This window comes from Oxyura jamaicensis, chromosome 24 (genome assembly GCF_011077185.1).
Source record: "Oxyura jamaicensis isolate SHBP4307 breed ruddy duck chromosome 24, BPBGC_Ojam_1.0, whole genome shotgun sequence".
Taxonomy (NCBI): domain Eukaryota; kingdom Metazoa; phylum Chordata; class Aves; order Anseriformes; family Anatidae; genus Oxyura; species Oxyura jamaicensis.
In genome coordinates this window covers 2882784-2909874 of record NC_048916.1, presented here as the reverse complement: position 1 = coordinate 2909874, position 27091 = coordinate 2882784, and the positions used below count along the sequence as shown (strand labels likewise).

Here is a 27091-nt window from a genome sequence, read left to right as displayed (position 1 = left end):
TCCTGGGCCCTTCCCTAGAGACCACAGCACTCTTCCTGGCTGGTGGATGAGCAGTTGGCTCGTGCCCTCTTCCCAACCACCGTCCCTGCATCCGTCCCTGCATCCATCTCCATTTCCCCCCACAGCTGTGCTCCAGATGTGGAGCATCTCATCCCCACCCTTGCGCTGCTGAGCTGGGTCCCTGGGTCCGGCCCCACGAGCAGCACCTGCTGTTCCCGGCCTAAGCCACGGATATATTTAAACTTTGATCTTGATGGGAAGTGACTGGTGATACATTAAAGCCATATGTTTTAGAAGGAACGGCGAGGACGTGTAAGCTCAGTGATATTCACATCTAGAGAGAGCTGGGAACTTGTAGTGCCACCCACGCCTGGTATTTCTGCTAGCTCTGCGAGGCTTACACAGCTGGGGAAGGCAGAGTGGGAGCAAGATCTTCTGCTTAAGGGATTTTATATAGAGATGGATTAGATAGATTTGATGGAAACTGATAGTTTATGAAAATGAATTCACCTGCATCTCAATTCAGTTCTTGATGCCAGGAGAGAAAAAAAGGAGAAGAAAAAAAAGGCGAGGGGAGAGGGGAAAAAAACAATGCAAAGTTAATTAAAGTGTGATTTTGATGAGCTGGGCCACACCGTTTTCTTTTTAACCATTTAGCAAGTGGATCTCCTCGCGTCGGGTTGCCAGAGAGGAGTAAGCGAGGCTCTGCCACTTCTCATCACCCCTCATCATCTCCGTCGCCTGCCTAATTGGCAGCTTAGGGGAATGAAGCGGGGCTGCGGCGAAGGAAGCGAGGAGAACTGCATTGGCCATGGGTACTTGGCAGCGTGACAAACATGGGTTGTAATGGGTGTGCTCATCTCCAGGGGGGTGGAAGGCTCCTGCTGGGGGCTGGCTGTATGGCTGCTAGCTCAGCACCCAGCAGGATGGGGGCTGTCGCACTGCCCCGGCACGTTTGGCCCCTGGGAGCTTTGGGAGGGGGCCAAATGTCAGGTGGGAGAAGAAAAACCTTCCCAAAGTGTTCCCCAAGTCACCAGGAAGATGGGAAAGCAAACCAGGAGCGCTGCTGCGGGAGGCTGGATGGTCAGGGAGGAGCGCAGGAGAACTTCCAGGGAGAAATGCCTTTAAAGCACTTCATAAATAGTCATACAACGAGCTCGGCAAGCACAGCGAGGGAAATGGGATTATCTCCATTTTGAAGAGCATGGGGAGAATCAGAACCTGATTTTCAAAGGCTTTTGGTATGCAAAGGTAGCCCTGCCTTCAGTGTGCAGTCAGGCGTGGGGCACAGGCAAGGAGCGCGCGTGGATTTGCAGCAAGCCCATTAGCAGTGAGAAGGCAGGCAGGTAGTCCTCGCCTCTCAGCCCGAGCATTTCCAGCTGAAGGGGAGGTTCAGGTGGCTGGTGCTGGGCCGGGCCAGGAAACGCAGCTTTTCCCTCGCTCTGGGTGCTCAGGCAGTGGTTCTGGCCCCGGCAAGCAGCACAGCTCCCTTTTTTTGCCTTTTTTTTTTCCTGTAAGAGAAAGCACCGCGAGCAGCCTCTGGTCCTGGGGAGCTTGTGTACGGGTGCGGGTAGGTCCTGTTGTCAGGGAAATGAGGGCTGGATTGCTGCGTGGAGTGTCAGCAGACCAGATCCAGGAACTAAACCGTGTCCTTCGTTGCCATCTATTGATACTCGTATCGCTAAATAACTCTTGGCATGGGTAGGCACAGACAGCTCCTCAAACTCCGCCTGACCTTAGGCAAATCGCTCCGTCTCCGTGCTTCAGTTCCTTCATCTATACAACAGGAATAATAATCCTGATTCTCTCGCAGCCGGTGTTGCTCTCAGTATAAATATTAACTGCTTTGGGCAAGAAGCATCTCTGGGAGCATGTGAGGAATAGCGAGTGTTCGGAGGTGGCAGTGCGTGTACGAGGGGGACGTGTGCTGCTCATACACGAGAGCATTTTGGAAGGAGAATGGGGGAAAAAATGCACGGAAAAATTAAATTGTGGGGGTAAATTGAGGCATGTCAGTCTTGTCTTGGAGGGCGAGGGAAGTGACTCTGCCTGGTGAGCTTCTGAAAGGGAGGGTAAGGGGTGATTTGGTTGTGCTCTACTTATTTAAGGGGTGATTTGGTTGTGGTCTGCGTATTTCTCCGTGGGGAAGAGGCTGCTGCAAATCGACAGGTCTTTAATCTAGCAGAAAAGAGTGCGCAAGGAGCCAGAGCTGGAAGGTGAAGCTGGACTCATTTATAGTAGAAGTGGAGCCCAATTTCTGAAGATGGAGTAATTAATCATTGCAATAACGTACCCGGAGCCACAGCTGGGCTGACGCAGGCTGTGAGCTTTAAGCTGAGACTGGGCAGGGGAGAGGGTTTGGGGAGCCCCAGGGAAAGGCAGGAGCTTGGGCAGAAGCAGCTGGCTGCAGGACCCTGTGGGAAGGGGACGGTGCTGTCCCGTGGTGCTGGCTATGGGAAGTTGGGGTTTGCTTGGGTTTGGGAGGGATGGGATCACCTGAATTTGGGTGCCTGCACAGTGCTTGGGGGTCCCCAGGTGCACGGAGCACTTGCAGACGCCCTGAGCACTGATCCCTGCCAGGCCTCCGGGTAGCAGGAGAGTCATCGTGCCTTTTTTTTTTTTTTTTTTTTTTTAAAAAAAAAAGTGCTTTTAAAAATCAATAGAAATAAATAAAAGGGCCATAAATCTGGAAAGACACCCGCAGCTCCCCCTGGAGCCCTCTGTGTTGTGGGGATGGGTGGGAAGGGTGGCGGAGCATCGATCTGCCCGAGACAGCCGGGAGGAGGAGCGCTGTCCGAATCTGGGGGCAGAGATTTCTTGAAAAACAGGAGCCCAAGCCAAGGCAGACCTCAACAGCAGCCCCCCTCTCTGCTTGCCCTTCACTCTTTCGGTGGATTTGCTTTTGCAAAGCCCACACTCGCAGCTCTGGGGGCGCGTGCTGCTCCCGGTCTAATTTATTTGTGTGGAACGGCGTCGCTTTCCTTCGGCATAGATGGGTGGAAGCAACGGGCACGTTCTTGTCGGGGGACCCATCCGGCTTTCTCTCATTTCTCTCCGTTTCTCAGCACATTTTTGGCTTTGGAAATATCCTCGGAACTTAGGGTTAATGATGGAGCGTGTTGTCCTGCTGCTGCGGGTTAACTGGGAAGTCACAGATTAATTGTGGGATGCGGTGCAGCAGGTCGCTTCCAGCATTCCTTCATCCATGGCTGGTGGTACAGCTAGTTACAGCTCTTACCAAGGGCGATATATCCTCGTAAAACACAAGATGCTGCGTGCGTGCCCCTTCCCTGCTGTGGTCAAACAAATACCAGCTTGGGCAAATAATAGCTAGGAGCTGGCCGGCACACGCAGCACCACCGTTGGGGCAGATGGCGAGCGCTCATCCCTGCACAGCCGGCAGCACAGAAGCAGCTCTGCCACCCCCAGCAGGTGTCGGGGGCCACAAGAATCCACCCCTCGGTGTGCTGAGCACAACCCCAAGCCTGTAGCGCCTTGCAAGGCTCTGGTTTTCCTCCCTCCCCACCTTTTTGTTGCTGGAGGCTGCTTCCTTCCTCCATCTGGGGCATGGGGCAGCGTCCTGGGGCTGGCTGCTGCCTGGTTTTGCAGCGAGCCCTGCGCTGCTCGGTAAGGTTGGGCTGCTGGCAGCCTCCGGCGGGGAGTCCGGCTCCACCGCCAGCGCTGCGAGGAGAGATAATGGTAAATAACCAGCAGCTGGTGGGGAAGGTTGAAGGGAAAAAAAAACACAAAAAACGTGATTTTCTCTTCTTTCATTTATTTATATATTTATTCCTGCTCCATCCCTCGCTGTGATGGGAGAGCAATCTTGCCGCTGGCTGCAGGGCCGGGGAGCCGTGCAAGGAAGCCGAGGGTGCCCCGCTCTTCTTGGAGAGGTGCTGGGTATCCCCCAACAAGCTTCACGCTTCCAGGTATTGTGGGGGAGGCAAAAAAAAATCTGACTCCCCAGGTAACGCAGCTCATTTTGTCAAAGGATAAGCTGGGAAGGAAAACGCCTGATTGCTGCTAAATGGATGGAGGAGGGGAAAAAGGGCTCAAAACATCTCATAATGTCTGAAATAAATCTTTTCTTTTCCCCAGTCTTGCTTCCCACACACAAACAAAATGCATTTTCAACCTGTTCTTTCTGCACCCTTGACGTCGTGGCGGTGATTTTTGCCAGAAGCCGCCGGGGGCCAGTGGAGACGTGGGGGGAAGGCAGGGTCCGAGCACCCCGCGGGGGCTGTGGGGATCGCTGCGGGCACTGCTGGCCTCTGCTTCGGGCCCTGCGACTCTCGGCTCGGCACTCTGCAGCCATGTGTGAGAAAAACATAACAGCTTCCCACCTTGCGCATCTTCCTTGTCAAAACAGGGATGTTTTTCGCAGGACTTCATCCAGCACCCGCTTACCTCTCGCAATTCCTCTGCTGCAGCTCCCTTTTCTGTTTTCCATCAGAACTGTTGCTTCTCTCTGCTTTTCTTCCTCCTCGGCATCTCTTCCTCGTTACTGCCTGCAGGTTTTAGGGAAATGGGAGGAGGCAGCCCTGGTTGCCCTGATGATGCTCTCTGCAAAGCCTTGGGCTCATGCGTTCCCACCTGGGCACGTTGCAGAGTAGGGGCAAGCGCTGGCCCTGCTGTTGGCATGGGACAGGGGGTGCTCTGGCTCCCCCTGCACTTTGTAAAGCGTTTGTGGGGTCAGGGTGAAGCGATGCGAATGGGCTGGGTGCGCTGTGCCCTGGGGCACTGCTGGCACCTCCGTGTCTGCAGGTTTCATGCCAGCACCTTTCCAGCTCTGCTCAGTTTCCCGAGACTCGAGGATGACAAATGTGAAAAGCACAGTTTAATTAAACACGCAAGGCGCTGGCTCATTAAGTGGCTGCTTGGAGTGAAGAGGAAGCCGTGCTGACAGCCCCATCAGCCTGGCCTCTGAAGCAGCGCTGGCAGGAGCAGCGGCCGACGAGATGACTCACGGCACAGCGCAGCACGGCTCTCACCGCCAAGGCAAGTTTGGTTTGAAGCCCTGCCTGCAGGCGATGCGTTGTCTGCAGTGCCCCCGCGAGAGCACGCCCCGTTTCTTGGGGAGCTTTTGAAATCCCACTTCACTGATGCTGACCCTCCGTGGTGTTGAGGGCAGCGTGTGCTGCAGAGCGGGGTCGCAGCACGCTGGGGCATTGCCCTGTCCACGATAACCTCCCCCCCCCCCCCCAAAACCCGTGTGGGTTTGGCCCAGAGGGGCTCTGGGGGCTTTTTGCAGAGCTGCTGCGTGTGGTGCCCACCACCGAGGAGTCTCTGGGGAGACTCCGCCGAGGCTGCCCGCAGATACCTGCTTCTGAGCCCTTCAGGAAGACGTGAGAGGAGTCAGTGAATCAAATATCATCGGGGCACTGCCTCAAACAGCAAGGTCACCTCCAAAAGGAGGCAAGATTAAGAGGCTCTTGGGCACTTTTTTATTTACAGCTGAAGAGTTCCTCGGCTCAGAAGCGTGCCCTTGCCAACCCGTCCCCCCCCATCAAAGCACAGGCGGCTCTCGTGACCGTGGTGTGTGATGCCCAAGCCCTTTCCTTCTCCCCGTGTTGGGATTTGCATTTTACATGCAGCTAACCCTGGACCTCTGGCAAAGGGAGCCGGGAACGGAGGCTTCTACCGAACAGGCGCAGGGAGATGAGAGGAGTAAGGTCTTCTCTCTGCTCTTTAAGGCCTCTCCTGGCTTTTCTTTTTCCTTGAGCCTTTGAGTGAAATTCCATGAGGGCTCTGCGAAAGAGAACTCACACAAGACTCTAATTTCAGGTGTGAATATGGAGACGTTTTTCATTAGGAAGCATATGGTGTTAAGGTTAAAAAAAGAGATGAAGTTTGACAGCCGGGAACAAAGCAATGAAATAATAACTACAGGTGGGCAAAGCCTCCAGCAGGGTTTGCAAACAACAAAACCAAGCCAGGGGCGGTTCACATCCAAGTGTTATTGTTACTTATTAGAGTTGGGAAATTTTGCAGGGGAGCGGGTTTTTTCTGATGGACACTTGGGTGACATTTCCATGGGAAGCGTTCACCTTCTGCAGGAAATCGAACATCTGGTAGGAGGAAAAGAAAAGCAAAAGAGAAAGCGGCTGAGAGATGTGTGCGCTGAGAGGCGGGTGGAGATTCCTCCTCGTTGCTCGTGCAGGGCACTGCACGTACCGAGTGGAAAGGTTGCTGATGGATGAGTGGGATGCTGCTACCTCCACCTGTGCTGGGCTGACCTTTGGCTCGGGGTGCAGGGAGCTGGCTCTGTCCCTGGTAGCAGACACTCCTGGTTACAGCAACTTCCTCATCCTGAGTGAAAGAAATGGCAATATTCCCACTGATAAATAAGGGGATGTTCCCTTGCTCCGTTCCTTTGGGACTTGGAGGCAATCTTCCTCCTCCCCATGTGATGCTTTGTCCTTATCTGTTGGAAGCATCGCCTGAAGTTGGGCTTGCGAGGCAGCTGTTCTCTCCGAAACCTTTCCTTTCTCTCTGCCTATTAAAAGGGGGTTAGAGATATTAATCTCCTCATTAAAATACCGGGGGAGATGCTGATTGAAAGCACAGGACGGGAGGCAGACCATCGCTGCCGGAGCGTTGCGGCTGGCCTCCATCCCTCCTCGGGGCCTGGGGAGAAAGTTGAGCTCGGGAGCTGAATGTCATTGCAGAGGCTCCGCTTTCTTCTCGGCGCTTTGAATTCCAGGTCCCGAGCGGCACCGCAATTTATGGTGAATATTTTATACCTCCAAATGATGTTTTGTGGGATTCCGCTCATCTCGCCTGCTGTGCCTCTGTCAGTCTCGGAGGAAGGCTGCCTTTGTTGTACGTGTCAGCTTGACGAGGCGCCGTTTTTCCAAATGGATAATTCTGTTCCTTTGCCATCGAGGAAATTGTTTCCTTCCTGGAAAGGCTGCTCTGTCGTTTCAACAAGGCTTTGGCTGCCAGCGAGCCGACTGGAGAAAACATGTCAACTGCCTGCAGGTGACCTTGAGAAAAGGCACATATGGGTGGGAGTGGGGGTGGCTTGCTTATATTTTTTCACGGTCCTCCTTTGTAGCACGTTGTGAATGGAAAGAGCTTCGGCGGATGGCAAGGCAGGCGGTGCTGCGGAGCATCGAGCCCCACGTTGCTGCCCCTTTCCGTCAGCAGGCAGGGCAGCGCAGAGGAAGGGCCAGGGATGGCGCAGACAGCAGATTTCTCCCCAAAAGGGAGAAATCTCAGGGACTTGAAAACAGAAAAACTGACGTGCAGCATGCATTTACATAGAAATAAATAGGAGGAGAAAGAACCAGTAGAAAAACCCAAGTCAGGAGCTGAGATTTGGAGGGTGCTGCTCGTCTTCTTCCAATTACAGCCAGTACCTTCAGCCTTTAGCTGGACACAGGAGGCTTGGGGCTGCTTATATCAGCCTGTCGATAGCGGAGCCGTTCCCCTCGTGCACCCCAGTGATGCACGATCGGATCGGATCCGGATACCTTCACTTGCTGCCATAAGGGCTGGAGCGATGCTCGCTGCAGGTGGCTGCACCCCAGCGCCCTCGGTGTTGGTGCGCCCGCGAGGTCTGCAAAGGCTTTGACTCGAAGAACCTGTGGGACGAAGGGTGCCGTAGAAACACGGGTTTTATTAACACCGTGGAAGGCTGCCAGTCGTAATTAAAGCCGTGAGAAGCTTGGCGGTTTCACTTCACGGAGCTCTGTGCAAATATTTCGGTTGGGTTTGATCCACGCTGCTCTGCAGCCCCTTGGTTTCACCTTGCGCTGCTCAGCGCCGCGGGGTCTCCTCGCGGAGCCTGGCGAGCCCTGGCCGAGCTGCGTGTGGTCGGAGAGGCAGAAGGCGAGGAGGACGTGATGTGAAGGCTGAACGCTGGCCACGCTCGCTCTCAGCGGGCCGCGGCTCGCTTGCAAAGTTAGGGTAAATTGGAGAGGAGCGAAGCAACTTGGAGAAGTCAGTCAAGTAGCGCCTTGTGTGGGATTTCACCGGCATATTTCCCGCATCCCTCTCCGTCGGAGAGGAGGAGTGTGGGGAAGGAGGTGGGGAAGAAGCAGACTACGAAGAGGAGGCAACCTTTCGTAACTGCGCAGAGCTCTCTCTCCTCCTTCCCCGCTCCTGCAGCAAGCCATCTGCTGCAACTCAGCAGGCTTTAGCCGAGGCAAACTGTTTTTTTCTCCCCTGCCTCATGAACTGTTGCTTGCAAACGCAGGCAGGTGTCATCGTGCCAGCCCCACACGCACCGTTTAGGAGGACCGCTTTGCAAACACGGGGCTTAGAGACCTGGGTTTAGCTTTGTGTTGGCCTGGAGGTCCAGTCCGTGCGTGCCTGGGTTCCTTCACAGTCCCCAGAGAGCCGTGGATGGCCCAGGAGTTACTGCTCGCTTCTTGCATCTCTGGGGGCAGTAGAGGAGACCTGGGGCCTTTCCTTGACTTGGCACCTAACGTTTGGAAGGCAAAAGCTGGGTGAGGAGACTCCTGCTGGGGGTGTAGAAGGGAATCTTGTTCCCATTTGAACACAACCTGAATGGAGGGGCCAACTGAGAGCTCTCTTTGAGCTCCTACACCAAAATGTGAAGCAAGTCCCAAGGAATTGTCTTGCCCTTGGTGAATGGAGACGATGGCTTGGCCTCAGCACAGCAGAAGCATTTGATACAGGGTATGGGAACGACGACATTAGATTTCTGAGAACAGATGAATCATCCCCAAGATGGTGAGAGATTCCTCTAAATTCTTCCAAGCCCTCTTTCTCCATACCGTTGAGCTGTTGGATCCAGCCTACGGACACAGTCCCGCTGACCATCCCCTCTGTTTTGCCTTTTAGAGATCCCTCCACGTTGCACAAGGACCCCTTAAAGGTGGGTTTCTTGCAAGCGCCGCCTTCTCCCTCAACGACAGCTCCCCAACCGCTCGTGGTGGGGTTAAAAACGGAGAAAGAGCCGAAGAGCTCCTTCCTTCCATCTGGTGCCCACCTCTCCGTGCAAATCAGATGGGAATGCAGCAGGGCGGCTGCCTGCATTGCGACAGCCTCCCCGCAGCAGGCAGAGCGAAGGGGGCGCAGCTGAAAGCGTGCCCGTGGGAGGCTTGGTGGTGGGGGCGCAGGCGTCGCGGGTATTTTTAACGCCGCTCCCCAAACGTGCGGTCGGCGCCGGCGGAAAGAAAGTGCCAGCTTGCCAGTCCAGGCGAGGAACGCAGGCTTGCGGATTGCCAGGGAGGAAACCGAGGCGTGATTTGGAGGCAGCATGATTTTTCATAGGGTTGCACCATGCAGGGACCTCGTGGCTGCCCTGCAACCGTGTCCGTGCGTGGAGAGGGACTGAGGGTGCTGCCATCAGTGCCGAGTCCTGCCCTACCTGGGGACATCCCTGTTTGCCCCACGCGTGTGATTCGGGGCGTCCTTCTGCAGCGTTCCCATTTCTGCTCCTGGAAACACCTCCTCCCCCATGGCGATGCATCGCACCCCTCCAGCAGGGTGTGATGTGTCCCTGCGGGCGATTTGTGTGACGCTGCGACGCCATCCAGGAGGGGACGGCTGATGGCTGGGCACTGCCGTGGAGCCTGCTGTGACAGACGGGGTGTTTTGCCAGCTCCCGACCCAGAAACCAGGCCAGCCACCCAGCGGTGGGAAGCTCTGTTCCCCATCTCGGGAGCGTTTCAATCTTCTGAGCTGAGGATCTTTTGATGTGAGCGGCTCTGCGGCGCAGCCCGCGCTGACCGGGTGGTGTTGAATGTTTAAAAACCCTCGGCTGCTTTCGCTGCAGGGAGAGGCAGAGACTTGAAACGGGTTTGCAATTCCTCCCGTGGCTGGGACGTGCACTGGGGAGGTCAGGGATGATGACACCTGGCAGAAGCCTGCGGTGCCTGTACCTAAAGGTTGTCCCAGTGCTGTTCCTCGGAGCGGCATCCCCGGGGTGCTGGGCTGCTCCCCTGTGATGGGGCAGGCTCAGGAGCATGCCCGTGGCTGCTGACCCTTTGCTTTCCTTACAAACCTCTGCCTCATTTTCGAGCCCACCAGCAGCACCTGAATGTCTCCAACCGGGGGATAAAGGCTTGGAAAAACCACGGAGGATTGGGAAGTGCTGTCCTTGAGGCACTTCCGTTGCTGTCTGGGTGCTGGCTGCCTTGCTGGGCCTTTTGGGGAGAGGCAGCCTCCTTTTCTGCACCCCCAAACTGGGATGCTCACTCCCTGGCTCTGCCCTAACCCCAGAAAGCTCTCGGGGGGTGAGCACCAGCTGATGCCGTGTCCTTAGAGCCACCTCAGAAATGTACCTGAGTGCCCGGAGCTGTACATCGGAGCTGCCTCTCCAGCAGCACTGAGTGGGTTTTGGGGAGCCTGCACGCACAAAATGCTGTTGGACTTGCCAAGATGTTTGCCTGCTGCCTTCCCCCTGCGAGCGCTTTCCTTGCAGCAAGTGCAGGCTGTTTGCCCGCAGCTCGGGGTGGCTTTGGGGACGGTGCCGCGTTTCGGTGGCTCGAGGAGGGATTTTGTGGCGTGGCGGGACGTGACCTTGGACTCCGACCTGGCCGGGTCTTTGCGCAGCGCTTGCTGCCTAATGAGGCTTAGGCAGCTCTAATGCTGCACGGAGGATCGTTGGAGGAAGAGCAGCTATTATTGGAATCGGTGCAGATGATTCGAGAGATGATTTGCTCCTCTCTCAAAATACAATTAGTCACTTCCACCAGCACGGGGAGAGCAAGGGCTTGAACTATTTGTGGCTGCAGGCTGAGGAAGCTGAAGAGCCAGTGCTGCCGCAGCTCTGGCCCTGCCTGGACGACTGCAGATGAGCTTTGCCTCCCCGTGGCTGTTGTTGCTGCCACCTGAGCCGTGCTCCGTATTAACACAGCCGCCTTTTTAGCCCTGCTCTCCCTTATGTTTGCAGCCGTGCCCCTGGTTTTGGGTGGAGGGGCACTGATGGAGCACAGAGGGGCTGTTTTTTTTTGTTGTTCCTTATACCAGGGAAAGGCCGTCCACATTTTTTGCCCTTTCCTTCCCTCTGCCTGGCAGGGCCGTGCTGATTTCGATTCGGTCCTGCCCTCTGTGCCGGTGCCAGCTCTCCACCCAGGGCTGCTGCTCCTCTCCGCGGGAGCTAAGGAGCAGCTTTGGGGCTGGCAGGCTGCCTGGCCGCTCCGCAGGGCCACGCTGGCTGCAGCTTTGCTCGTTTGTAGGTGAGCTCGGGCTCGGCTGGAGGCAGCAGGGTGATGCTCCGTGCCAAGACATCGCCTGGGCAAAGACTTTTCTGCTTTGGTACCCAGGGCTGGCTGCCTTCAAGGAGCCTTCTTCTTGAAACATACCTCTGTTGGTCGCTCAGAATAGACATCATGTCAACGGGTGTTCCTGAAAACCTTAATTAAGTGCTTTTTGTGACTACTGAGCTCCACCCTTAAAAAGCAGCCTTGAAATTGCAAGACATTCCGGGCACATTAAGGTTTATCATCTTCACTTTCTGCTTACAGTTCCTTCTTCGCTTCTGCCTCCTCTTCCCCACACCCATGCTCCTGGGATCTCCTCGGGACTTCTCCAGCCTGCTGAGACCTTTCCCCCTGCCAGGCTGGCTGTAAAAACAGGGAAGCATTTTTCTGCACGTGGGATGCTCTGAGGTCTGCAGGCTCCTGGAGCTTTGGCTGGGCTGGGCTGGGCATCGTGCTGAGCCAAAACCAGGCGAGATGTGCCCCTTTCCCATTTTCCCCTTCGTGCCCCACACACGGCCTTGCACCCCGTCCTGATGCCGTGCCAGCAGCAGCCCTCCTGCCCCGGCTGCGCTGGTTGCCGGCCTCCCCTCCTCCTCTCTTCTTATTATAGCAGCCTTATTGTTTTAAGCCGTGAGCGTGGCGCATTGTGAGCTTGCATAAAGGCCGTTGTGGAAGGGAATTGCATTGTGTATCCCGGCTGCGTGCTTCCTTTTAAAGCATACCCCTGTCACCAGGCGGCTTGCTACAGGTTGGTTGCTGAGCGAACAGCTGAGAACCTGTGGGAAGACCCAAATGGCACTTAAATTATATTTGCTCTTTGATTTCGAAGACATTTAGTACCATTTAATAGAATCAGAATGCAATTTAACTCCGTGAAGTGGGGGAGGCTGCCTCGGGAGAAGTGACACTGCCAGAGCTGGGGAAACAAAAAAATTTAAGTGAGCAAAACAGCAGGGTCGGGTTTACTATCCGGATAATTATTATTAAATAAAGAGCAGAGTGGGACTGTGTCTGTCAGCTTCCCCGCGGGCTTGAAATGCCGTTAACCACTTCGGCGCTGCGTGAGGGGCTGTGCCGCGGGGGACACCCGGAGACCTGGCATCTGACGAGGCCGTGGTGGTGAAGGGTTGGTGCTGAGCCGGATCGACCCCGGGGCTTTTCAGCTGGGAGCTGCTGTTGGTGCACGCCGCTGCGCCCGCAGCGCTCCCGGTGCTCCCCGTACCCCTCTGGTGTCGCTCCCCTTCCCGCGTGGCAGCAGCGCGTTGGTGCTGGTAGACGTGGCTCCAGCAGCAGCTGGTTAGAAGTGAAAGCATGTGGAGAAAGGGATGGATTTCTGAGGCAGCAGCGGTGCCGTGCTGGGTAGGCTCTCCAGCACTCCTAGGAGACGTGCGCTGGGCAGGTCTGCCTTTCCCATTCCCCTGGTTCCTGGCTTCATGGCGAGGTGAGGACTTTTTGTTTGAATTCAGGCAATTTTTAGTTATTTTTTGACATATTCATACTCTGAACTAGCTAGTTCAGCCTCTAGGGTTGGCAGCACCAAGTCCTCCCCAGTCTCTCCTGGACACCCCAGCCCTGCTGGCGGCGCCCCGCTGAGATTTGGGTTTCGGTGGGCAGCTCCGCAGCGCAGCCAGACCCCGCCGTGGGCACGCTGCTTCCAGCAGTCATTCCCTGCCTGGTTAAAGGAGATAATCACGCTTCCCTCCCTCGCCAACGGGTTTGCAGAGGACAAATCTATTAAAGCTTGGGAGGCGCTAAAGATGCTTCGCTGATTGGGGCCACACAAGCGGCGGAGGTAGCTGGCTTCGGAAAAGGTTTGCGGTTGAGAAATCACAAGGCTCTCTTCTTTAGTGCCTGCCCGCTCTGCCCGGCACCTGGAAAGCAAATTGAGTTTTTAAAAAATATTTTTTGCCTTCAAAAAAAGAGAGTAAACTGGGAGATAAGTGAAGCAGGGTGATAACGTGGCATTCCTTGCCCGTGCTTTGGCTAATAGTCCCAACGCTGTAGGGAAGGAGCTGAGCTGGGGGGTGGGAACTGGGGAGGGGGCGTTTACTGACCCCACAGGGCTGTGGGGAGCAGTGCCATGCTTAGCCCTCGGCTTTTTCTGCCCCAGTTGCCCAGTAGGGCAGCCAGGCACACAGACACCAGCAGGTCCATGGGCCCCAGCATCTGTCGGGTGGTCGGGGGTTGCGGTGAGCAAAGGATCCCCCCAGGTGTCCGTGGTCGTCTCCAAGCCGTCTGGGCTGAATCCGTGATCATTGTGGCTTGGTTCTGGTGGGTGTCAGCCCGGCTGTGTGGTGCCTGCTGGCAGCGCCGCAGCCTGGCTGCTTTTGGATGAGTTTCCCCTGCGAAGCGTTGAGTTCCTGCAGAAGAGCCATGGCAGATGCAGACGCCAGGTCCACGTCCCTCTGCTCATAATAGGTGTGAATTCATGTCTGCATCTCTAAAATAGCTTGATATGGCCAATCCTCCTGGATAAAGGCGAGGGATTGAATTATTACAAAAGGACAATTTTTCATTTCCTATAAGTGCCTTAATCTCGTGAGTAAATATTACAGCTTTGTGCTATAATCCCTAAGCTGGTATATCTCTTCCCTTCCCAGTTACCTTTTGTGTTGATTTACATTTAATATGTTGCCATTAAATCTCTTTCTCTCTCTGAGGCCTATTATAAGTGCAGTATTTATTCTGTTGAGTCTTTTTTAGTCACATTTGTATTGTATTCTAATGTGCTTGCACAAAAGACGGCTGGGCACATTCCGAAGATATTTCCATCTTTTCTTCCCTACTTTTGTCTGCGCTGCCGAAAACACAAGCTATTTTAGCCCTGCACCCAGAGTGGCGTTCCTCATACCGATGAGATGCCTGGAGGAAATCCTCTCCAGTTCCCAGCCCCCTGGGCTTCCCTACTCCTGCTGCCCCACGAGGAGCATCTCGCGTGGCCCGTCCGAACGTCCCAGTGCGTGGAGGAAGCTGAAGCACCGCAGGAGGTCTCCGTCTCCTCCTTCCATCCTTGGGCTTGGGTGAAATTCACCCCATCCATGGCTGAGCAGAGCTTTTCAGGGCTCTGCTCTCAAAACCAGCGGCTGTAGGGCAGGGGCTGTGGTCCTTGCCTGAGCACCAGGTAGGACAAAAGCGGTTTTTGCCCACCTGCAGGAGGGAAGCCAGGAAGCGTGCGTGCCCGCTAAACGCTGGCCAGATCCTCCTCGCATGTGCATTAATTCACCCAGCTGCGTGTCTCCATTAGTCGCTCACGGCTGCTGGGTGCTGTTTCAGGGGGGCAGGGAGGAGCAGGGCTGGAGTCGGGGGGTGAGCCTACAGGGTGGCAGGCTGGGGACAGTTTGGGGCCGCCCAGCTCCTTGGCTCCGACGGAGGGTCTCTGCACCCAGCTGGCACTGTGGGAGGACAAAGAAGCCTCTGTGCTTGCGCAGCACGAGGTAGGGCTCAGACAGTTTATTTAGAAAGCTGGGGCCTGAGTTAGCAGGGTTGTCTGCAAATGGACTGGGGGTGGGGGGACGGCGATGGGGGTTGTGAGTAACTGAAAGGTTTCTTTGGGCTGAGCACCCTCGGGGCGCCTTCCCTCGGTGGCAGGATGGTGCCAGGAGGAGGCTGGGTTGGTGGAGGCCCCCCACACTTGGGGGGTGAGGCTGGGGCTCACGTCTGCCTCCTTTTCCTCCCTGAAAAGAAGGGGGTAGCGGATGAGGTCCTGAGAGCAGCATGAAAACCTCTTCCTGCTCTTAAAATCCACCCTGGGCACTGCTCTGACCCTGCAGCCTGGCACTTTTTGGGCTGTAAGCGTGGCTGCAGCTCAGTTCTGGGGCAAGGTTTGAGCAATCGGGGTGTATGCTGCTCAGGTTGCTGATTTCCTTGTGCAAATCCCAGCGTCCGGCTTCTTTTCTCCTCTGTCCCCTCGATGTAATTGCTTTGCTCCTTTCTTAAAGTGCCTGGATCTCCACAGATTAAGGGTGCTCAGCAGGAGCTATTATTATTGTGATGTTTTTATTGCATAGAGAGACCGAGATATTAAAGGACTCCTTCAGCATAGGCTCTTGGAGGTAGGGAAGATTGGCCAGAGCACAGCTGGGCAGAGGCATCTGCCCCCAGGGACAAGCTGAAGCTGCGAAGAGCTGCGATGGTCTGCCTGGGGTGGAAGAGCCCCCTGCTTCATCTGCAGGTTGCCTTCAGCAGTGTGACCGGGAGGTTGGCAGCTCCTCCACGGAGCGTCCCTGCTGGTGGGAAGCAGCGAGGAGCTCCCCTGGTTCCCACGGGGGCCCTTGCAGAGGTCCCCTTGGACAGGGAGCTGGGAGTTAAAGCCTGGCCCACTCCGAACCCCCCCCCCGCGATGTGTTGGTTTCTGGTCCTGGTCGCGTTGAGGGGGTGCATCCCGCGTCCCCAGTCCCGCACCACTGCCACTTCTCCTGGGGACAGGTGGCGGTGCGGACCAGTGCTGATTCCCGTGCCAGAGCTGCTCCAGCAACGGTCATGGAGCAAGCATCGCAGCCTGCCAGCCCCCCCCCTCCTGCCTCCTCACTTCTGAGGGTAGGGCTCTGCAGGATTTAAAAGAAAATGAGTCCATAAAAGTATCCAGGGGTAGCTGGAAGACAGCTGCATTGCTTCAGCTGTTCCAACGAGGCATACAGCAAAGGAAGAAAAAACAAACGTTGGCGGCTTGGGGGGGGGAGGACACAGAAACGATGCTTTTATCTCCTTTAAAATAACCCTGTTCTGCCTGATTTTAAATCTTCCACTCTCACCGGAGTCATTCTGCTGCTTGGTGCAAAGCTACCGGGGGAGTTGGGGGGGGAGAGGGAAAAAAAGTTAATTGAATCCTTATGTTTGAGTGATGGCTACTCTGAGAGCTTGTCAACCTGATGGTAAATCTTGGGGGTGTTAATTGCTTTGAAATCCCTTTCCTCTCCGACTCTGCTCGTCAGCAGTTCCCCACCTTCTGCAGTCCCCCCGCTGGCGCGCACGATCCGCTGCTGATGCGCAGCCCACGGCACGGCTCTGAGCATCCAGGGAAGGCTTTGGGGTAAGCAGGAGAGAGAAGCCTTTGCCTTATTCCATTTCAAATGGCTCCTGTTTGCTGATAAGGTTAATTGATTTCTTTTGCTTTAATTAACGAAATTCAATTTCCACTTAATGAGAAAGATTTTTGGTGTGACACGTGTAAATGGCAAAGTGACGAGTGCCGGGCACGGCGACAGGGAAGGGAGGGGGCGGCTTGTGTGGGGGCAGCGAGTCCACGGGAGGCAGAGGGAGGTGAGGCTGGTCCCCCCCCCCGCACCCTCCCCGTCTCCCCAGCGAGATGCAGCCCATTGCTGCCCCTTCTCTGACACCCGGGTGCGTTCGTGTTGGTCACCAAGCGCGCTTTGCCCTTCAGCGTAGCTTTGACATGCTGTTACCGAACCATTTCCCCCCCCGCTTGGTAAGGAGCTGCCCCTGGGATGGATAAAACCCTCGTCTGCTGCTTTGGGAGTGTTGAGGCGCCACAGGCAGGCTGCTGTGCAATGGCACGGGGGTAACGCTGCCCTGGGGAGGGCAGAAGCTGCTGCTTTAGGGCATGCCTGCCTTGGGACCGTCTGGGCACCCTGTGGGATGCACTGCTCTCCTGTGGAGACCCTCCTGGACCACGGCTTTGAGTTGTCTGGGAGCTGTCGCTGCCCTGCCCGGCGCCCTGCCCAGTGCCAAGACTCAGGGCTGACCTCTGGAAGATGCTCCCAGCCAGCCGGGGACAGCCCTGTCCCCAGGCACGGGGCTGGGTGCCCGCAGCATCACCTCGGGGCGCTGCAGCCCCACTCGCGCAAGTGGGCTCCTCTCCTGCTCCTCGCCTGCCTTGTTTGCACCGAAACTGGTATCAACAGGAGAGAGGGGGGGCGAGAGGATGGCAGAGAGCGCGAGAGAGTCACTTCTCATCAAGTTGATCAATCTTTCTGCTGTTGAAGCCTCTCAATGAGTTGAATGTGATTTTCTCTGCCTCCCGCGCAAGGTGGAAGTCGATCACTTTCAATTTTCAGCATGCAGAACAGGCACTCTATCAAGCTGTTGCCTCGCATCACCATGATTGCTGCTGGCGAGGGCTTCCAGCGCGCGCCGAGCCGCCGTGGCAGCGGCTCCCCCCTGCCGGGGGGCTCTCGCTGCGTGCCGGGGCTGTAGCCAGCTCGGCGAGGGGCGGCTGTCGGAAGGTGAGGGCGAGCTCTTTGGGGCCGAGCGAAGCCCGTGGCAGGCTGCGGGGTGGGATGTGGGATCGGAGTGCTGTGGTCGCCTGGCCTCCAAGCTGCAGGGTGCAGGTGTGGGAAAGGTTTGATGCGGTTCCCTTCCTGTCCGGGGCTTGTTGGGATGCTGCGTCTGGTGTGGGTGCAAGGCGATGCAGCTCGTGGGCTGGGGAGGATACCCTGGTGCCAGCCCTGCAGAACCACGGGGAGCGCTCCCCTCTTCAGCATCCCAAGCCAGAGCTCCGAGACCACTTCACACAAGCCAAGAAGCAGAAGTGTTTGGTTCTGCAGCTGAGGGGAAGGCAGTGTCGGTGCTATCCCACCAAGCAGCTCCTGGCTGCCCTGCACGTTCCCAGCTCCCCAGCCCCAAGGAGGATGCTCCAGGCAGCGGCAGGGTTATCGGCACGGCGTGTCGGGGCCCTTGTCTGCGGCCCCGGGGCCGAGCGCACTGGGAAGCCTCCTGCCCGCCGCACACAGGCCAGAGGCTGCAGATAAGGGAAAGTGATTTCTGGTTTTAATTAACTGAGCTTTCATTTAAGGATAAACAAAGGCCATGTTTGTGTGCTGACAGCTGGCTGTCCTTCTGGGTCAGATAAGAAGGCAAGTTATTGCCTCCAAGCTGCGAGAGGGACCAGGAGAGAGTCCAAGAAATGGGAAACGTGAACAAATGCCGAGCGAGCGTGCGTGCCGGCAGCCCCGAGGCTTTGTTGTGCGTGGTAAATAGCCGGCCTTGTGCCTTATTCATCTGCCTGCCCCTGGGTAGGCAGAGTGGGAGCTGCGTCCTGCCATTGTCTGGGCAAATCCCCAAAGCAGCAGCGAGCACGTCGGGGAAGGTTTCCAGGGTTTGCTCTGCAAAGGTGGGGCCGTGCTGGCTTTGGAAAAGCCGCTTGTCCCTCCCTGTACGAACATCATCCCACCCGAAGCTCGCTGGCACCCCGTGCTCCTGGGGCAGCACAGGAGAGGGTGCAAATCTCCCTCCAGCAAAAGGATGCGTGGGCATCGCCCCCGGGCAGGTGCTTGAGGAGCCCCAGGACTTGCTCGGAGCCCAGGCTCCTCCGGGAGGAGCGGGAGGTGCCCAGGTAAAGCCTCGGGTGTCACCTCCGAGGTGAATTAAGCGTTTGAAGACCTGAGGAATTGCAGCATTCCCGGGCTTGTCATCTAAACAACTGTGTTCAGAGGGGGAAAATGAGCGCTCCTAGGTTGTCGGTAGTCACCTTCTGATGCCGGTAGGTAGCAGTTAAACTGATGGAGGAGCGAAAAAGCCTCTCGATGCCGGTGGTTCAGAAATTCAGGCAGCCTACATCGCACCTCTTTGCAGCCTGTGCCGCCCGTCGTGCTGGGCTCTGCTTTGGCAGGGAGGAACGTGCGACACCGCAGGGTGCGGGTAGGGTGAGAGCACCCACCTGGCCGTGTGACAGTGTCACCGTGTCACCATCAGCGAGCATCAGGCACCAGCTCAGCGCGCTGCTGGCGGACCAAAGCACCAGGAGGTTCACCTGCACGTCTCAGGAGCTCACGGCACATGAAAGCCAGCAGCTTCCTGGCAGGGGCAGCGGGCACGTTGCTCGCTCGGAGCCTTCCCAAGGTTTTGCTTTTAACAGGATCAGGGAGCTGGGAGCCTTCCCGACTTCCTGAAATCTCAGCTGATTGGGTTCAGCGCCTGTCTGAGGCGCGTGCTGAAAGGAAGAAGGCGCCGGATGTTTTCTAAGCTAGAATAGGTTTTTTATGTTGTGTTTCTTTCTGCCGCTGTCAGAAAGTCTTTTTGAGCAAAATGAACGTATTTGCTGAAAGTTTTTCCGTAGGTCAGGGCTTTCAGTTGGGTTTGTGAGAAATCAGAAAGCAAAGCCCAACGATTTTCAGGCTGTGGCCTCAAGGAGCACGGCTTTTGTACCGCTGCCCCTTTGTAACTAAAATAAAGTGGAATTTCTTAACTAATTTCTTTTACTGGGCTTTTTGCTTGTTCTTTTTCGGTAGAGAGGGAGAGAAGCAAATACGTCATAGCCGGCTGTGGGTTGTCGAAGGAAGAAAGTTTGTTTTTCCTCTAATCTTCAGCAAAACAAGTTGGCGGTTTTGGTCCGGTTGTGTAGTCTTGGCACATTTTCTCCTTGTGCCTAATTTAAGGTGACCGCTGTGAGATCCGCTCTGGTTTCACGTTCCTCAGCCTTGTGTTTTTGCACTTCCAAGACTGTGTGATGGATCTTAAGGAGCCTGCATTATGCAGCCCTGTATCCATCTGTTGTCCTTACAAGTTAAACAGCCTGAAAAAAATGGATTAGAGCCTCAGCTCCTATAATGAAGCAGCAATTTGTCTCCAGATCCTGATCCAGGTGTAGCAGAGCTAACGAGCTGGCTGGCCTTGAGCATCAGAGAATGTTAATATGTTTTTGGTGGAGGAAAGCTTGAGCGGAGGTGAGAATATGGTGCTGGGGAGAGGGAGGGAGAAGAGGAAAGCAAACGGGACGGGGCCGTTCCCACTGAGCATCCGAGTCTTTGGGGAGTGTCTTGTGTTGGGCATCGGGGGGTTATTCCTGATGACAGATCAGCTTGTAAATGCACCCAGGGTGCCGGGGGCTGTCCTGTAACCTCTGTTTTCTTGCTGGGATCTGGAAACCTCGCGGTCGTCCCTAGGCTGTCTCTGAAGGCAGTTGGGAAATGCCCAGCGGTGCCATGCGTTCGCTGGGGGCGGGGGGAAGAAAACCCCATTAATAACGCCGGGTTCCTTTCCTCCCGTGGGGCACAAGGGCTCGCCTGGTATCGGGACGCTCTAGCAGGGCGTAGGCTGATGGAAGTGGTCCCCCAGATCTGCTCCGGCTGGCTTGCAGGGGAGAAAGCAGGCTGTAGTAAACCAGGTAAAAATAAACCGGGTGGAAACGGCGGTGAGGAAATCGGGAGGGGAGAAGGTCTCGTCCCATTATGTGGGAGAAAATACCTCCCAATTAAAGAGAATGAGCTGAAAGCGGTAGGTGTGGGGGGAGAGGGGAGAGAAACTCGTGCAGGCTCCTGGAAGAAAGAAAGTCGTCTTCGATGGGGCTGATTTGCCCGCAGAGGAGTGGCGAGAGGAGAGGGAGGACGGCTGGTACGGTAATTTCATCGTGGTGAGGAAGGTTTGGGTATGAAAGCGAGAGGAGGAGGGAGGGGAGGGACGGGGAGGCCAGGTTGATGGAGATCACGTTCCATTCAATTTGGAGAAAAGGAGAGAGAGAAAAGAAGATGAGCCTGAAATGAGGCTTAATTTTAATGAAGGAAAATTCTCCGCTAAGTAAGGAGAGTGGAAAGGGAGGGGAGAGGAGGGTTTGAAAATGATAGGAGCCTGACATGCTATTGTGGGGGAGAGATTTCCTTTTCTTTCTTTTCCCTATGGCTGAAAAATTATATATATATATATATACAAAGACAGTGGGGGAGAGAGGAGAGGAGAGATCTAATAGATGAGTCGCAACACCTGCGAGGAGGTGCCCTTACTGCAGGGGTGGTGGCCCCGCGGTGACACCGGCAGCCTGCTCAGGACATTGCTCGCTCGTGGCCGTGTCCCCTGGCTGTGCCATGTCGTGGGGAGCTGGGCTCTCACCCCAGGCCTTACCCTGCTTTATTTTCCTGGGAGGCTGCAGGGCGGCTGCCAGCAGTGGCGGCGCAGAGCAAGGACCCGCGCGGTGCCGGGCAGTCGTGCGTTACAGCTCGTGCCTTCTGCCGAGCTGCTCCCATCGCGCCGCCCGGGGTGGGTTTTCTGCTGGCCCCCCGAGAGCGAGCTGCACTCAGGATGCTCCCACTGCAGTTAAAAATACACGAGTGATTCCCCTTGCATTACTTTCTTCCTCTTTCGAGCGTGATAATTGCGGTGCCTTGCACACAGCCGTGGCGCGGTCGGGACCGAGGGGAGGTGGAAGCGGGGACACTTGGCACTTGCACTTGGCTCTTGGCACTGCCATGCCTGTGAAATCCCTCCGGCAGTGGCGGCTTGTTGCTCTGGGTGCTGGTGTAGAGGCACCGGGAACCTCGGTGATCCTCTGCTGGCACCAGCCCTTCAGATACGCTTGAAAGGTTTGGCTGAATACCTGTTGCCTTTGTCGCTCTGCATTGTAGTCCTGGCTGCCCTTGATTCGGTGGCTTTTACTCCGTATTTCTCAGGTTTCATTTTAATATATTGCTCAGGTTTCTGCTCTTTCCAAAATCCCCCACCTGGCCTCTAGATCGGGGGCGCACAGGCTGAGAGCAAACAGGGGAGCGTGGTTCCAAGCTCATTTCCCATTCTGCACAAATCACGTTATGGAACTTGCTTGGCTTGAGGCTTTTTGAGAGAAGAACACATCCTCTGGGGACACAGAAATCCATCCTGCTTCAAAACGCTTCCAAGTTTATGAGTACAAATCCAAACGCTTGGCCATTTGCTAATTCATCCTCTCGCTCAGGTGATTTTCGTGCCGCAGACATCTTGTTCCGTATGAATAATGCTTAGTAGGTGTTAGAGTAGTATTCCTATAAAGGTGCTGAAGAAATAGGAGGCAAATTGCCCGAATTTGCCGGTTTCTAATCAAGAAGCCAAGCGGCTGCTGGGCATGAGCAGGTGGCGAGGAGCGGAGGTGCTGCTGCTGCGGGTGGGAGGCCGTGCCCGATGAAATTCTGACCCTGGGTGGTTAAGGTGTGTAATCAAGGGGAAATGCACCTCTGGAAAGAAGGCGGGATGACTTTGCCCCACGTCTCCTGTTTCTGGGAGGGGGTGGAAGTGGGAAAAGGAGGTTTTCTGCCCCCTGTACTTGTTGGATGCTGCTTGCTTTGCAAAGGGCTGGAGCTCGGAGGACGGAGCGTCTCAGGTCGCTTTGGTCGTGTCCTCGTGATCGGATGCCATCATCCTGTTTGCAGCCGACCCTGCGTGGGTAAAACTTCCACCTCCCTCTTTACGGGGCCTAAAAATGTATTTTGAGAGCGTCTGATCCGTGACTTCTGGGAAGTGGCTCTGAAATGGGGCAGGGCCCTTCCTCCCCTTACCTCATCTCAGGCTTGGGACCTTTTTTCTCCATAATCCGAGGTGCTTAGATCCTCGATTTGGTGTGGACGATTCCCTCCTGCCCCCTGCTTCCCACAAATCTTTTCCCTTTGAAGTAACACCTGCTCCTATCCTTGCGTCTGTCGTGGGGAGGCAGAGAGATCTCATCACGAGGAAATGCAGTCCTCGCCATCCCCCCCACTGCCACATATCCTCTTCCAAAATACTGCATAATGTCAGCCTAAATCCTTATCAGAAATTTTAATGAGCAAAATAAAACCTGAAATCTGTGTGATTAAAATCAAATCTTCCCTCTTCTGCTCTGCTGGAGCTGGCTGCCAAAACAGAGCCACAACGCTGACAATGGGAGGCCCCTTGTATTTAATTACCTCCGGCTTTAGTCGGAGCTTCAGATAGACGTCCTCTGCAGCCCCTGCTGGGGCCGTGGGTAACCTCGAAGAACAAACGGAGGGGAGTTAAAGTGGTCTTCGCTAACATCTCTGGTGAGAGCCGCTGCTGTTGGAGGTGAGCCCTTTGTGGCCCACTTCTGGCCCCAGGGAGAGTCCAGTGCCTCCAGGGCTCCCCGGGGACTTGAGTTGGCCAACGCTGGCCCCCAGTTGCCGATGGCTCCTTGATGGTGGCCTTCCCTTAACCCTTATGGAAGACTAACGTGGGTGATGGCTGCTCACAGCGTCTGCCCTGAAGGTACTCCACCTGTTCCCTCACCTCTCTGCCAAATTTTGTTTGGCTTCCCCTCAGCCTTGCAGCGCCCGTGCTGCTGGGCGCCCAGCTGTCTTTTCACGGAGGTCGCTGTAACCCTGCAGCAGCTCCCTGCACGGCCCTGAAGACGTAAGCCTTTGCAGTTGCTGCTGGGCTAGTGGCCGTAGTGCCACCGTCACCGTAGGGCCACTCATCCCTGCTGGATTCACGACAAATCCACCTTTCAGCCCCTTTCTTGAAAACGTGGTGCTCCCTCTGCCCCAGACTGCCTTCCAGCCTCTCTGGGACACTTTATTCAGCAGCCTCGCAGTCCGTGTGTGCTTCGGTCAGTTAATTGACTTATTCCCCTGTTCCTTTCCTTGCTGGATTAATTCCTTGGGTACCTTTCAGAATCACCACCTGACTCCACCAAAGTCCCTTGAATGATGTCTTCGCCCATATCCTCCATTTGTCTCCTTCCAAGAGGCTGTTTCATTTCATTTGTCCTTCGAATGAAGCAGGAGCATATTTCATGAGCCGTAGAATTGAATCAAATAGAGGAGAGCAAGGAGCACTCACCTGAGCTCCGACCTCCCCCCGTTAGGAAGAGGGAGAGATAATTAAAGCTGCTCAGGAGGTGCAGCCAGCCCGCGGTCCTGGCAGGCATCCTGGCTGGCGATCTGTCTGCTTTGCCCGGAACGCAGGAGGCTTACATTTCCATAATGGAATGGCACTCAGAGAAGAACCTAGATAGAAACGAGCTAGAACAAATGCTGGGACGTGAGCGGCACAACCTCGCCGGCAATGACCTTGCCGCATCCCAAAACCCGCTGAGCCGCGGTGCCGCGAGCCTGTGGACCACGATGAGGTGGACGCGTGCAGGTGGCTCCTCGGGACATCGCTCACGAGCGCTTGGGCTGTCACTGGGCTCGTCCTGTAGGCAGCCGGCTCCCAAAGCGTGGCGTGACGGCGGGATAGCGACTGCTCGCTGCTCTCCCGCTTTGTCCTTTCTTTTTTTTAATTGAGAGGCAGGAGTAATTACGCCAAGATTAGAGCGCTAATCATCGCTTGCAAATGGGGGAGTCGTTGCAGGAGAAGCAGTAATATATTGAGAGGGGGTCTGGATGGACTGACAGCGCGAGTCTGAGGAGCCATGCAACTGTCATCCTTCAAGCATACGTCTGCCTGACCCCGCACATCTGCGGGGCTGGCGTGTGGGCAGCGTCGGGGCAGAGCTGAGTCAGAAATCTGTAAAAATCTTCGGAGAAATCCTGTCTCAGTTAATGTCAGCTTGGCCAGATACTGTCCCCGTCGCTGTAACTAAATGTTCAGCTTGCTGAACGTCCTGGAAGAGAAATGCTCCGCGTCTGGGCTTGTGAGACAGCCTTGTGTGTGCTTCGCTTCGTGTGCTCCAAGCTGCCTCCGAGGGATGCTGAGCTGGAATAAAGCCTTTCCTTTCCAAAAAGGGTAACGAAACGGGGTGAGAGAGGAGGGCTTTGCACGGGCTGCTGTCCCCTCGGCTTTGTGGTTTCTGCAGCAAACCCTTTTATCAAAAAGAGCAGAGAGGGAGAGAGGTCTTGCTGAAACTGGTGCTCGCTATTTGCCCTCCCCGATAAATAAAAGCCCTCGGGGGCTGGAGGTGTAGCCAGCTTCTGGAGGGCCAGGAGAACTCCTTCCTTCTAATTTCATTTCAGCTGCTGATGATAAAATATAAACCCACAATTACATCCGTATTAATAGGTACAGATGCACACGGTCACGGGGGCTGTTGAATTAAAGTCCAATCCTGCCTGGTCCTGAGTGCCTTTCCTGCCTCCTGGGGAGGCTCGAGAGTTTGTGGGCTGTCAGGGGGGGTTCTCAGCATCTTGCAGGGTTGGGGCTTTTAATTTTGCAAATCATCAAAGGCAAACCAATCCATCAATTATCAACGCTTCAGCTTGCTGCTGAGTAAATGAGAGCATTACCGTGTATCAATTAGTGGCATCTGATGCCCCGAAACGATAACGGAGGAGCCAGCTTCCGAGCCGTGCCTGGCATCTGCGCTTCGCGTGCCCGCCGGCTGTGGCAGCGGGTGCCGAAAACTGGCGGTGAGCTGTGGCCTGCGTGGGGAGAGAAGGTGCTCCAGGGTTGGGCTTGGCCACAAGGAGACGGCGTAGATGCTCTTAGCTCGGTCCGTTCCCACCTGCTTTTCAAGTGGCTTAGCTCCTGTGTGCCGTCAGGCTTCTTAATGCTTTAGAAGGCTCCTTGGACACTGTAGGGTCCCTTCGGTGCCCAAACCTTTGGGTTTACCTTCGCCTCCGTGAGCTGGGGGCACTTTGGAGGCTGGCACCCACATCGCTGTGGGATGTTCTTGGGCTGGTGTGGGCACCAGCCTTGGTCTGGGACTGTGCAAGTCTGCTGCGCGTGGCTGCAGGCGATCTAATTATCCTCGGGATACTTAAGAGAATTTTTTATAAGGCATCCACTTGAATAATATCAAATCAGCATTAAATTCAGCTAAAGGAAAAGTGTTCCTGACCTCGTGCTCCGCAGCCTCTGCCCTTTTCCCCTCTCTCCAAGCCTCCGTGTTCGGGGTGTGACATGAATGAGTTCGTTGCAGCTGCTGCGCTGGCCTTCCCAGCCCTTCCCAGTTCTTGGGCACTGCAGACCCGGTGCCAGGTCCTGCTCCCTGCCCCGCTCCGCGGTGCTTGGTTTGTCCTGCACCCCCCTCGGCTCATCACCGCCGGGCTCTCGTGACATGCACGGATCGACGCGCTCCTTCTCCTCTTATTTATTTATTATCATTTTTCTGTGCATCGAGCAGAGCTTGGTGAGCATCGCTTTTATTTTTCTCCCGCTTGTTTGCTGGATGGAAAAGTTCCTTTTGAAAGAAAAAGGTAGGAAAAGACACACACAGCTCGGCCCCTCCTGCAGAAAGCCCCACTGGTTTGTTTTGATTTCCTCCATTTAAATACGTTCCCAAAGGGTTGAAATAAAACAGAAGGAAACTCTGAGGCAGGCCTTTGAACTCGACGCTCCGCGTGTTTTCATGCTTCAGCATTTTCTCAAGTTGTTCTTTTCTTCCCCTTCCTTGAAACGATCGAGTGGGTTCAACGCAGGAAGCGCTTTGGGGTCACCAAACCCTTGGTTTCTAGGGAAAGAAGTCTGATAGTTCTGTTTTTTTTTCCCCTGTGCTTACAAAAATGAGTCTTGCAGCCTTTCCTGAGCGGGGTGGATGGGTGCTGCCGTTTTAGGCTCACCTTGCTGCTGCACAGAACCACGTAACATAACCCACGTTAACGGGGCTGTGACGGTGACGCAGATGTTAATTGGGCTGCCTGTCTCCTATAACCTCAGGTGCATTCTGTAAACACTTCCCTCTTGATTTCCTCCCACCGGGAGCTTTCAGCATCTCCCTTTTTTTCAGCCTGGGGAAACCGAGTCACGGAGCTTGGGCTACCCAGCCTTGCGCCAGGGCTGGTGTGGGGTTAGGGTGTCACGTCCATGCCTTGGGTAACTTGGGGGCATTCTTGGTGACCTGATGCTGATCATAGGAGAAACCTTCGTGCACACCCAGGGGCACCCAGCAGCTTCCCAGCTCTCCGGGGATTTCTGCGTTGTGCCTAACGTGCGGTAGCCTCCCGCGTCCCCGGCACGTTGTGTATCCGCAGAGCAGTCACACCGCACTTCTCTCAACAGCTCCAGCGCTGCACCTGGGGGATTAGAGCTGATCTTTGTCACAAGTGTTTAGTGCTTGATACACATGTTTATTATATATTTCAACTAAATTGGAGTCAATAAACTATCTGCATAAATATAATGTACGGGAACAAAACACACATCCCCTCCCCAGATAAGCTATTTGCTATGCAGGAGCTCTGAGGAGTTGCAGGGATGTCTGATTCTTACTTCTGTCGTAATTGGCATTAAAATATAATACCCTCCCTTCAAAGAGAGGCTCCCATGCTGTGAAAATGCCTTTTCTGTCCAAGCAGGGGCCAAATAATAGCAAATTATAAGCATGGAAAATATTTAGAACAAAA

The 27091-nt window shown here is 55.2% G+C and overlaps 1 protein-coding gene and 1 long non-coding RNA gene across 5 annotated transcripts in view; both read left to right on the top strand.

Moving 5' to 3' along the window:
• LOC118178121 (opioid-binding protein/cell adhesion molecule homolog) overlaps positions 1-27091 on the top strand; it is a 287839-nt gene that overhangs the window by 34399 nt on the left and 226349 nt on the right. The window lies entirely within an intron of this gene.
• On the top strand, positions 1914-16207 carry LOC118178123. Its single transcript, XR_004756078.1, has 3 exons — positions 1914-1924; positions 14515-14611; positions 16109-16207. It is a non-coding gene; the product is annotated as an uncharacterized LOC118178123 (long non-coding RNA).